Source organism: Eubalaena glacialis, chromosome 8, assembly GCF_028564815.1.
Source record: "Eubalaena glacialis isolate mEubGla1 chromosome 8, mEubGla1.1.hap2.+ XY, whole genome shotgun sequence".
Classification (NCBI taxonomy): Eukaryota; Metazoa; Chordata; class Mammalia; order Artiodactyla; family Balaenidae; genus Eubalaena; species Eubalaena glacialis.
In genome coordinates, this window is record NC_083723.1 from 88469875 (window position 1) to 88482305 (window position 12431).

The window sequence follows — 12431 nt, forward strand, 5'->3', positions numbered from 1 at the left end:
TCCATCTTTACAATTTTGCCTTGTCTAGAATTTTACATAAATTGGAATCATACAGTATCTACTTTTTGGTGATTCTGACTTTTCATTTAGTATAATGCTTTTAAGATTCATCTATGCAAAAAATCATGTATTTATGTGAATATCAGTAGTTTGTTACTTTTGATTGCTTATCCTATTATATTGGTCTGTCACCCATTGTTTACCCACTCACCAGTTCATAAGGATTGGGATTTTTTTCAGTTTTATCCTCTTATGAATAAAGCTGCTAAGACCATTCAAATATAACTTTTTTGTGTAGAGAGATGTTTCTATTTCTCCTGGGAGTGGAATAGCTGGGTTGTATGTTGAGTGCATGTTTATCTTTATAAGACTTTATAAGACTTTATAAGACTGCCAAACTGCTTTCCAGCATGGCTATACCAGTCTGCATTCCTGCCAGCAATGCATAAGAGTTCCACTTGCTGTACATTTTCCAAAAGTTCGTCTTTTTATTCTTTTAACTATTCTAAATTGTTTGTAATGGCATCTCATTGTGATTTTAATTTTCATTTCTCTAATGATAAATGATGTGGAGCACAGTTTCATGTGCTTATTTGCCACATATAAGTATATGCTTTTTCTTTGCTGAAGTGTCTATTCACATATTCTGCCCAATTTTTGAAATAATTTTAGTTCTTATATTTGTCTATGATCCAATTTGAGTTAATCTTTGCATATGTTGTGAGTTAAGAGGCTAGATTTATCTTATCATATGTGGTTATACAATGGTGTGAGTACCATTTGTTGAAAAGACTATCCTTTATTCATTGGGTTTTTGGGCATCTTTGTTAAAACTGAATTTACCATGAATGTCAGAATTAATTTCTGGATTCTCAGTTCTGTTCCATTGATCTATGTGTTTCTTCTCTTGCTAGAACCACAATTCTTCATTGTAATAGCTTTATAATGATTTTGAAACTGGTTAGTATAAGTGCTACAGTTTATTTCAATATTATTTTGGCTATTCTGGGTTACTCATCTTTTTTTTTTTTTAACATCTTTATTGGAGTATAATTGCTTTACAATGGTGTGTTAGTTTCTGCTTTATAACAAAGTGAATCAGTTATACATATACATATGTTCCCATATCTCTTCCCTCTTGCATCTCCCTCCCTCCCACCCTCCCTATCCCACCCCTCTAGGTGGTCACAAAGCACCGAGCTGATCTCCCTGTGCTATGCGGCTGCTTCCCACTAGCTATCTATTTTACGTTTGGTAGTGTATATATGTCCATGCCACTCTCTCACTTTGTCACATCTTATGCTTCCCCCTCCCCATATCCTCAAGTCCATTCTCTAGTAGGTCTGTGTCTTTATTTCCGTCTTGCCACTATGTTCTTCATGACCTTTTTTTTTTTCCCTTAGATTCCATATATATGTGTTAGCATACTGTATTTGTTTTTCTCTTTCTGACTTACTTCACTCTGTATGACAGACTCTAACTCCATCCACCTCATTACAAATAACTCCATTTCGTTTCTTTATATGGCTGAGTAATATTCCATTGTATATATGTGCCACATCTCCTTTATCCATTCATCCGATGATGGACATTTAGGTTGCTTCCATGTCCTGGCTATTGTAAATAGAGATGCAATGAACATTTTGGTACATGACTTTTTGAATTATGGTTTTCTCAGGGTATATGCCCAGTAGTGGGATTGCTGGGTCGTATGGTAGTTCTATTTTTAGTTTTTTAAGGAACCTCCATACTGTTCTCCATAGTGGCTGTATCAGTTGACATTCCCACCAACAGTTTTAATTTCTGCATCAAATCTGAATGAGATCCTTGCTGGGTAGAGTAATCTTGGTTGTAGGTTTTTCTCCTTCATCACTTTAAATATGTTCTGCCACTCCCTTCTGGCTTGCAGAGTTTCTGCTAAAAGATCAGCTGTTAACCTTATGGGGATTCCCTTGTGTGTTATTTGTTGTTTTTCCCTTGCTGCTTTTAATATGTTTTCTTTATATTTAATTTTTGAGAGTTTAATTAATATGTGTGTTGGCGTGTTTCTCCTTGGATTTATCCTGTATGGGACTCTCTGTGCTTCCAGGACTTAATTAACTATTTCCTTTCCCATATTAGGGAAGTTTTCAACTATAATCTCTTCAAAGATTTTCTCAGTCCCTTTCTTTTTCTCTTCTTCTTCTGAGACCCCTATAATTCAAATGTTGGTGTGTTTAATGTTGTCCCAGAGGTCTCTGAGACTGTCCTCAGTTCTTTTCATTCTTTTTTCTTTATTCTGCTCTGTGGTAGTTATTTCCACTATTTTATCTTCCACGTCACTTATCCGTTCTTCTGCCTCAGTTATTCTGCTATTGATCCCTTCTAGAGTATTTTTAATTTCATTTATTGTGTTGGTCATCATTGCTTGGTTCCTCTTTAGTTCTTCTAGGTCCTTGTTAAATGTTTCTTGCATTTTGTCTATTCTATTTCCAAGATTTTGGATCATCTTTACTATCATTATTCTGAATTCTTTTTCAGGTAGACTGCCTATTTCCTCTTCATTTGTTTGGTCTGGTGTGTTTTTACCTTGCTCCTTCATCTGCTGTGTGTTTTTCTGTCTTCTCATTTTGCTTATCTTACTGTGTTTGGGGTCTCCTTTTCACAGGCTGCAGGTTCATAGTTCCCGTTGTTTTTGGTATCTGTCCCCAGTGGCTAAGGTTGGTTCAGTGGGTTGTGTAGGTTTCCTGGTGGAGGGGACTAGTTCCTGTGTTCTGGTGGATGAGGCTGGATCTTGTCTTTCTGGTGGGCAGGTCCACGTCTGGTGGTGTGTTTTGGGGTGTCTGTGGCCTTACTGTGATTTTAGGCAGCCTCTCTGCTAATGGATGGGGCTGTGTTCCTGTCTTGCTAGTTGTTTGGCATAGGGTGTCCAGCACTATAGCTTGCTGGTCGTTGAGTGAAGCTGGGTCTTGGTGTTGAGATGTAGATCTCTGGGAGATTTTCGTCGTTTGGTATTACGTGGAGCTGGGAGGTCTCTTGTGGACCAGTGTCCTGAAGTTGGCTCTCCCACCTCAGAGGCACAGCCCTGATGCCTGGCTGGAGCACCAAGAGCCTTTCATCCACACGGCTCAGAATAAAAGGGAGAAAAAATAGAAAGAAAAAAAAGAAAGAGGATAAAATAAAATAAAGTAAGATAAAATAAAATAGTTATTAAAATAAAAAATAAAAAATAATTATTAAGAAAAAAAGAAGAAAAAAATATTTAAAGTAAAAAACAAAAACAAACAAAAAAAAACGGACGGACAGAACCCTAGGACAAATGGTGAAAGCAAAGCTATACAGACAAAATCTCACACAGAAGCATACAGATACACACTCACAAAAAGAGGAAAAGGGGAAAAAATAATATATCTTGCTCCCAAAGTCCACATCCTCAATTTGGGATAATTCGTTGTCTATTCAGGTATTCCACAGATGCAGGCACATCAAGTTGTTTGTGGAGCTTTAATCCACTGCTTCTGAGGCTGCTGGGAGAAATTTCCCTTTCTATTCTTTGTTCGCACAGCTCCCGGGTTTCAGCTTTGGATTTGGACCCGCCTCTGCGTGTAGGTCGCCTGAGGCGTCTGTTCCCCGCCCAGACAAAACGGGGTTAAAGGAGCAGCTGCTTCGGGGGCTCTGGCTCAGTCAGGCCGGGGGGAGGGAGCGGTACGGAGGAGGCGGGGCGAGCCTGCGGCAGCAGAGGCCGGCGTGACGTTGCAGCAGCTCGAGGCGCGCCGTGCGTTCTCCCGGGGAAGTTGTTCCCGGATCACGGGAGCCTGGCCGTGGCGGGCTGCACTGGCTCCTGGGAGGGGCGGTGTGGAGAGTGACCTGTGCTCGCACACAGGCTTCTTGGTGGCGGCAGCAGCAGCCTTAGCGTCTCATGCCCGTCTCTGGGGTCCGCGCTGATAGCCGCGGCTCGCGCCCGTCTCTGGAGCTCCTTTAAGCGGTGCTCTGAATCCCCTCTCCTCGCGCACCAGGAAACAAAGAGGCAAGAAAAAGTCTCTTGCCTCTTCGGCAGCTCCAGACCTTTTCCTGGACTCCCTCCCGGCTAGCTGTGGCGCACTAGCCCCTTCAGGCTGTGTTCACGCCGCCAACCCCAGTCCTCTCCCTGCGATCCGACCGAAGCCCGAGCCTCAGCTCCCAGCCCCCGCCTGCCCCGGCGGGTGAGCAGACAAGCCTCTCGGGCTGGTGAGTGCTGCTCGGCGCCGAGCCTCTGTGCGGGAATCTCTCCGCTTTGCCCTCCGCACCCCTGTGGCTGCGCTCTCCTCCATGGCTCTGAAGTTTCCCCCCTCTGCCACTCGCAGTCTCCACCCGCGAAGGGGCTTCCTAGTGTGTGGAAACCTTTCCTCCTTCACAGCTCCCTCCCAGAGGTGCAGGTCCCGTCCCTATTCTTTTGTCTCTGTTGTTTATTTTTTCTTTTACCCTACCCAGGTACATGGGGGAGTTTCTTGCCTTTTGGGAGGTCTGACGTCTTCTGCCAGCGTTCAGTGGGTGCTCTATAGGAGCAGTTCCACGTGTAGATGTATTTCTGATGTATCTGTGGGGAGGAAGGTGATCTCCGCGTCTTACTCTTCCGCCATCTTCTCCTCCGCCCCTCATCTTTCCATGTATATTTTAGAATCTGCTTGCCAGTTTCTGCACAGAAGCCTGCTGTAATTTTGAAAGGGTTTGCAATAAATTTGTATATCAATTTGGGGAGAATTGCCATTTTAATTTATTCTCCTGATCAGGTGATATACTGTATCTCTCTGTTGGTCTTTTAAAATTTCTTTCAACAATGTTCTATAGTTTTCAGTGTACAGTCCTTCCACGTATTTTGTTAAGGTTATCTCTAAGTAGTATATAATTTTGATGTAATTAGTAAAATAGTATTTTTGTTTTCAATTCCCAATTTTATTGTTAGTATTTAGAAATAAATTTTCATACTGACCTTTAATATTTGATGTCCCTAAACTTATTACTTTATAGCTTTTTTTGCACATCCTTATAATTTACTTCATGTAAGATCATATTTATCTCTGAATTAAGACAGTTTTATTTTTTCCTTTCTGATATTTATGATTTTTCTTCCCCTTCCCTTTTTCCCCTTATTGCAGGGTCTAGGACCTCTATTATTTAGATGAATACAAGTGGTGAGAGCAGATATCCCTGCCTTGTTCATGAAGTTATAGGTAAGCATTCAGTGTTTCAACATTAAATATAATGTTAGCATCGGGTTTTCGTAGATTTTCTTGATTGGTTTGGTAAAGTTCCCTTCTCTTATTAGATTGGTGAGAGATTTTATAATCAGGAATGGATGTTGGGTTTTGGTAATGCTTTTTCTAGTTATTGAAATCGTGTTTTTTTTTTTCTTTTTTAGTCTGAAAATACAGTGAATATATTCATTGCTGTTTGAATGCTATACTAACCTGTATTCTGAGATAAATCTGATTTGGTCATGTTCCATAATATTTTTAATATATTGTTAAATTTAGTTTGCCAACATTTGGTTATGAAATTTTCTACCTGTGTTCATGAGAGATATCTATCTATAGCTTTCTTTTTATGTAATGTCTTTTGCTGGCTTTGATGTAAAGGTAATGCTGGCTTCAAAAAATGAGAGGGATATCTTCCCTCCTTTGTTATTTTCTGAAAGAGTTCTGGTACTATTTGTTTTGTTTTGCTTTGTAACATTCTTTGTAACATCTTTCATTTTCTCTTGCTTTGTAACATTGTTTTCTGCCTTTTCTTCAGTTCTCTTTCAGTGGGAGCTGCCCATACTAGATATTCAATTTGGTCTTCCTCTCTTTGGTAACTGAGTACCTTTAAATGAGGTGGATTTTTCATTTGTTGTCATAATGTTGTGATTCTTTAGAAGTCACTAAGATCAGATTGCTGACATATCTCCTATAGCAGCCAACCAGCATATGGTGGAAAGCAAAGCAGCTTCTTTTTTGGACTGACAGCCAGTGAGTAGGAAATCCAGGCCCTCTTCTGCCTATTCAGCTCACCAGAGCAGCTTCTCTTCAAATCCATAGCAGGCAGGCAGATGCAGACTCCTAGTTCCTCAAAGACTCCGTAGGGGGGCTTGTTTGTTTGTTTGCTTATCCAGGCAACAAGGAATAGCAAGCACTTTTCTCTGTAGCTGGTCATTTATTCAGTCATTCACAAATATTTAGTGAGTGTCAACTATTTGTCAGACAGTATTCCTAACACATAGGATACAGGAAGAAACAAACAGAAAGAGAGCTCTGCATTCACAGAGTTTATCAGGGTGATAAAAATAGAAATAGAATAAATTATAAAACCATATAATATTTTAAAATGTGGAAAATGCTACTTTAAGAGGAAAAATTAGAGAGTATAAGGGAGACCTCAAATGCTAGGAGGAGAGGGACAGTTTCTGTATTGAATTTGCAGTTAGATTTCTTCTTATAAAGAAGAGATTTGAGAAAAGACTTGAAGGAGAGGAGAGATTGAGCCAAGAGACTTTCTAGGGAAGAGCGTTCCAGGAGAGGGAACAGCAGGAGCTAAGCCTCCAAGGACAAGACAAGAGCCCTTCTCTGTTCCCTGGCACGAGGGATGAGGTCCAGTCCCTGCTCCCCTGGAGATCCAGGTTGTGACAGCATTCCTGGCCTGGTTTTGTTACATCCCAGGGGGAGCTGGGAAGAAGGGGGAGTCACAGATATACAAGTATAAGCCTCGGCTTATCAGAACTTTTCTACAAAATATGCATGAGAGGTACTACCCGAGAACGAATACTAGAATATCTAGCTCAGCGTGGCACTTCAAATATTCTGAAATGAGACAGAGAGAAAACCAATTAATCTGTCACTGAGAGAGATTATTTTATGGTAGGGCAGTCCTGATGACAAATAGCAAAATACAAGCAAAATGATTAGTGTTTGATTTGTTGCAAAAACACCTACACAGAATAGCTGCTGCTGCTTCTTTTTTAAAAAAACATTAAAATAGCCAAACAGAATATCTTATCTGAATACAAAAATGCATTATTTATGATTGGCTTTCATCTATTTAAAGATTTCAAAGTTCAGTTTTCTGCAGTATCCTTAGGATCCATTAAGAACATTAGGAAGATAAACCTGAAGGCAGTATCATTTATAGAAGAAATATAACACTGAGACTTTGAATATTAAACAATTTGTATCCCAGGCATTTTCTTTATTGAAAATTTCTTCTTAGTAGCTGATTAATATAATCCAGTACTAGTGGGTTGAATTTTTTTCCCCTCTTTTGGTAACAAGCTGGAATTATTTGTAAATCTTTCTAACTCAGAATATGGAATAAAAATTAGATTACATCATGAAAAATGCAGTGGTTGATTTGACAGTTATTTTAAAGGTAAACCTGTATTTTTCAATAAATTTCCATGCCTTTGTATATTAAGTATAATTTTTACTTTTTGAGTTTTAAATATATAGGTGTGTGTATAAACATATACACAAATGAATTGAACATTTGTATATATTCATGGTAAAGTAACTGACTACACTTCATACCTAAGCTTACTTTGGTTCTCAATAATGATAAGCATTTAAATGTACAAATATGAATCTCCAGGACTATAGTTTTCACATTTGAAAGAAGAATTGTGTTAGGCTTTTTGTATAACATGATAGAAAAGTTAATTATTTTCTATGGACCTGGGCATATTTATTGTTCACCAAAGATTTAGAGGTGTGTGTGTGTGTGTGTGTGTGTGTGTGTCTGTGTGTTACCAATTTCTTCTTGAGCCAGTTAAAAAGGATTTAAGATTCTGACTCAACAGGCCACTTGGATTTAGTAAAAATTTATTTACACAAAGATTCAAGAATCATCACAGGTTCATTTTTAGAAACCAAATTCAAGTAAAATTGCTTTGAAAGAACAGCTGAATGAATCAAACTAAATGAACATTAAAACATGGCACAAAGGTCAATAAAAGTGAGAAACATAACATTTTTTTAAAAACTACAGTTGAGTAAGAAGACAGTAACCTGCAAATTTTAAAAAATACTTTCTAATTTTTTTAGTCCTAGCACTCTTGTATTAGTTTGCTAGTGCTACCACTAAAAAAGTACTACACATTGAGTGGCTTAAACAAGAGATATTTGTTGTCTCACAGTTCTGATGGCTAGAAGTCTGGAATCAAGATGTCAGCAGGCTTAGTTCCTCCTGCAGGCTGTTTGTTCTGAGGAAAGTATCTATTGCAGGCCCCTCTTCTTGGCTTGTAGATGGCTATCTTCCCTCTATGCCTGTCTGTATCCATGTCCAAGTTTCCCTCACCAGCCATATTGTATTAGGGACCACCCTAATGACCTCATTTTAACTTGATTACCTCTGCAAAGACTCTATCTCCAAATAAGGTCACATTCTGAGGTACTGGGGTTTAGGACTGCAACATACCTTTTTTTGAGGGGACACAGTTCAACCCATAACTGTCTTGGGAAATGAAAATAAAACATTAAAGTATTAATATTGTCTGCTGTTACAAAGTACAAAAATCTTGAAGTTAGCTATTAGCTTGAAGTAGCATTGTCACTAATTTTGATAGCAGTAGGTGGTTCCCTCACATAAAGCTATAACTACCTTTGTCTAGCTGGTTTATTTGCTTCTTTGTGACAGCCTCACTATCCAAATCATTTATGCTCATTTAGAGCTGAGACAGAACACATATGATTAGATTGAGAAAATCCACTCCAATAATTAGAAAAGATTATGTCAAATAACTGTTTCTGCCTCAGGGACACAGGGAAAAACTTGCCTCCTTATTAGAACAGAGTGCCAGGCTTTGCATATCTGAAGCTTGCTTCAGTTTGAAGTCTTTCAAGATGAATTAGTAGCTATAAAATTCATAAATTGAAAATCAGGAGATCATTTTTTTTTCCCTCTTGGCATTCATCTTTCTCATTACTATAAAAAGCAATGTGTTTTTATTTACCTTATGCTGTTTTACTACTGCAGCTAAACACAGAATTAGCAGTTACATTATTTATATTCATAAGGTCTTATTCCAGGCATCTTATTTTGCTTTTAGCCTCTGGTTCTTGAGTGTTTTGACGTAGATGGCCTTATTGTTCCTCTCATGATCTCTGACTATAGGTTTGTGACCTCCCTTTTCTTAGAGCCTTTACTTTAGAAAACTTGTAGTTGTAAATTCTTTCTCTGCTCTTTTGAGGTGTAAGTCTTCTGCAACCCAGAAATGTGTTTCTCAAGGACCTGGGAGCCATCTTTTTGCAATGCAGTCATCAAGAAAGATAGGGCCTCTGTTTCCTAGTCTCTGTGCAAGGGTAGGAGCCTAACAAGTAGCAAACACAAATGGCCCAATCACTGTGGGCAAACTCCTCACCCCCTTCTCAGAGTCCTCCAGTACTTCTTCATTCACTCATCCCAGCAAATCCTTCTGTCTTTTGTTTCAGGGAAGTTGAGTTCAGTCTCTCTCCCCTATTGCAATAGTCTTGAATAGTCTTCCTTGTCAATTTTAACAAGTGTTTAGTGCAATTTTCTCCCTAACAGTTTTGTCTGGTCCTTCATTTGGGGGTACTTCTATGAATAATAGAAGCTACATGACTATGTACTTGAATTGTACATATTCTGTACTTAAATTAACTGCAATCTTACTATTCATTTTTATGTTAAAGTTTTGAATAAACCTGAAATTATTTAGTGTCACAAATATAATATCTATGACCTACTCAGAAATTCTTTTTTTTTTAATTTAACATCTTTATTGGAGTATAATTGCTTTACAATGCTGTGTTAGTTTCTGCTTTATAACAAAGTGAATCAGTTATACATATACATATGTCCCCATATTTCTTCCCTCTTGCATCTCCCTCCCTCCCACCCTCCCTATCCCACCCCTCTAGGTGGTCACAAAGCATCGAGCTGATCTCTCTGTGCTATGCGGCTGCTTCCCACTAGCTATCTATTTTACGTTTGGTAGTGTATATCTGTCCATGCCACTCTCTCACTTTGTCACATCTTATGCTTCCCCCTCCCCATATCCTCAAGTCCATTCTCTAGTAGGCCTGCATACCGTATGCTAACACATATATATGGAATCTAAAAAAATAAATTAAAAAAAAAATGGTCATGAAGAGCCTAGGGGCAAGACGGGAATAAAGATGCAGACCTACTCAGAAATTCTGCTTTTAGTTTATTCCATGCAATATTTTGATTGTTTTTGTTTCATTAGAAAGGCAGGGAGATGTTTGATGTCAACTTCAAATATAAAGATTTTTGCTTGTAGAAATCTGGGATTTCTATCCATTTACCATCTAAATATTTCTCACATTCTCTCTGTCCAATTTTTACAACTACTCATGTACTCAAGGCCTGCATCATCTTCATTTGGGCTAAGTATATTTTACTTGAATCTGTCCTTTCTGTCTAAACATACTCAAATCTGTTTCCACACTGCAAAAAGGTGATCTTCCTAAAATGGAAATCAGCATATGTAACTGTTGGGACAATCACTGCCCTACAAGGTACACTTATGTGAATTAGATAAAGGGTCCTCTTCTTCAAGTAAAATAGACTTTAGGTTAGTAGACCACAATCTACGCAATTATACTTGGGCTGATCTGGGGAAATGGGAACTTGGGCATTTCTCCGTTGCAGGACATGGCCTCCTGGTAAAGGATAGGGAGGGAACAGGTAGCTTATTGGTTGCCATGGGAAACCTGGAGAGTGCTGGCTGTTCCCATCTTAATGCATTGGCCAACTATAGCATCACTAATAGCAGAACTGCTGGCTTTAGATGCTTTCTGACATGATGCACGTGAGGTACACAGTTTCATCCATGAAGTAGTCTTGCTGAAATGATTATAATCAAGACTTACTTTTAGGTCTAACTTCCAGTTTACAGAAAGGATAGACAATGGAGAAAAAATTAAACAGCCTCGCAAGAAGACAAATACAAAACATCAGACATTCTTTTTTTTTTTTTTTACAAAGACCTTATTTTTATTTATTTATTCATTTTTCTCTTTTTGTAATTTACCTTTATTTTTTTTAACATCTTTATTGGAGTATAATTACTTTACATTGTTCTGTTAGTTTCTGCTGTATAACAAAGTGAATCAGCTATATGTACACATATATCCCCATATCCCCTCCCTCTTGCATCTCCCTCCTACCCTCCCTATCCCACCCCTCTAGGTGGACACAAAGCAACAAGCTGATCTCCCTGTGCTATGCAGCTGCTTCCCACTAGCTATCTATTTTACATTTGGTAGTGTATATATGTCAGTGCTACTATCTCACTTGGTCCTAGCTTACCCTTCCCCCTCCCCGTGTCCTCAAGTTCATTCTCTACATCTACGTCTTTATTCCTGTCCTACCCCTAGGTTCATCAGAACCATTTTAAAAAAAAATATTCCATATGTATGTGTTAGCATACGGAATTTGTTTTTCTCTTTCTGACTTACTTCACTGTGTATGACAGTCTCTAGGTCCATCCACTTCACTACAAATAACTCAATTTCGTTTCTTTTTATGGCTGAGTAGTATTCCATTGTGTATATGTGCCATAGCTTCTTTATCCATTAATCTGTTGATGAACACTTAGGTTGCTTCCATGTCCTGACTATTGTAAATAGTGCTGCAGTGAACATTGTGGTACATGACTCTTTTTGAATTATGGTTTTCTCAGGGTATATGCCCAGTAGTGGGATTGCTGGGTCGTATGGTAGTTCTATTTTTAGTTTTTTAAGGAACCTCCAAACTGTTCTCCATAGTGGCTTTATCAATTTACATTCCCACCAACAGTGCAAGAGGGTTCCCTTTTCTCCACACCCTCTCCAGCATTTATTGGTTGTAGATTTTTTTGATGATGGCCATTCTGACTGGTGTCAGGTGATACCTTACTGTAGTTTTCATTTGCATTTCTCTAATGATTAGTGATGTTGAGCATCCTTTCATGTGTTTATTGGCAATCTGTATATCTTCTTTGGAGAAATGTCTATTTAGGTCTTCTGCCCATTTCTGGATTGGGTTGTTTGCTTTTTTGATATTGAGCTGCATGAGCTGCTTGTATATCTTGGAGATTAATCCTTTGTTAATTGCTTCATTTTCAAATATTTTCTCCCATTCTGAGTGTTGTCTTTTCATCTTGTTTATGGTTTCTTTTGCTGTGCAAAAGCTTTAGAGTTTCTTTAGGTCCCATTTGTTTATTTTATTTTATTATTATTATTTTTAACAACCATTTGTTTATTTTTGTTTTTATTTCCATTTCTTTAGGAGGTGGGTCAAAAAGGATCTTGCTGTGATTTATGTCATACAGTGTTCTGCCTATGTTTTCCTCTAAGAGTTTTATAGTGTCTGGCCTTACATTTAGGTCTTTAATCCATTTTGAGTTTATTTTCGTGTATGGTATTAGGAAGTGTTCTAGAATCCAACACCACATTAAAAGGATCATACACCATGATCAA

At 38.4% G+C, this 12431-nt stretch overlaps 1 long non-coding RNA gene across 1 annotated transcript in view; it reads left to right on the forward strand.

Moving 5' to 3' along the window:
- LOC133096360 (uncharacterized) overlaps positions 1-12431 on the forward strand; it is a 521763-nt gene that overhangs the window by 318807 nt on the left and 190525 nt on the right. Inside the window, exon 8 of the long non-coding RNA XR_009701769.1 lies at positions 5115-5189. This is a non-coding gene — a long non-coding RNA (uncharacterized LOC133096360). The remainder of the gene's footprint in view (positions 1-5114; positions 5190-12431) is intronic.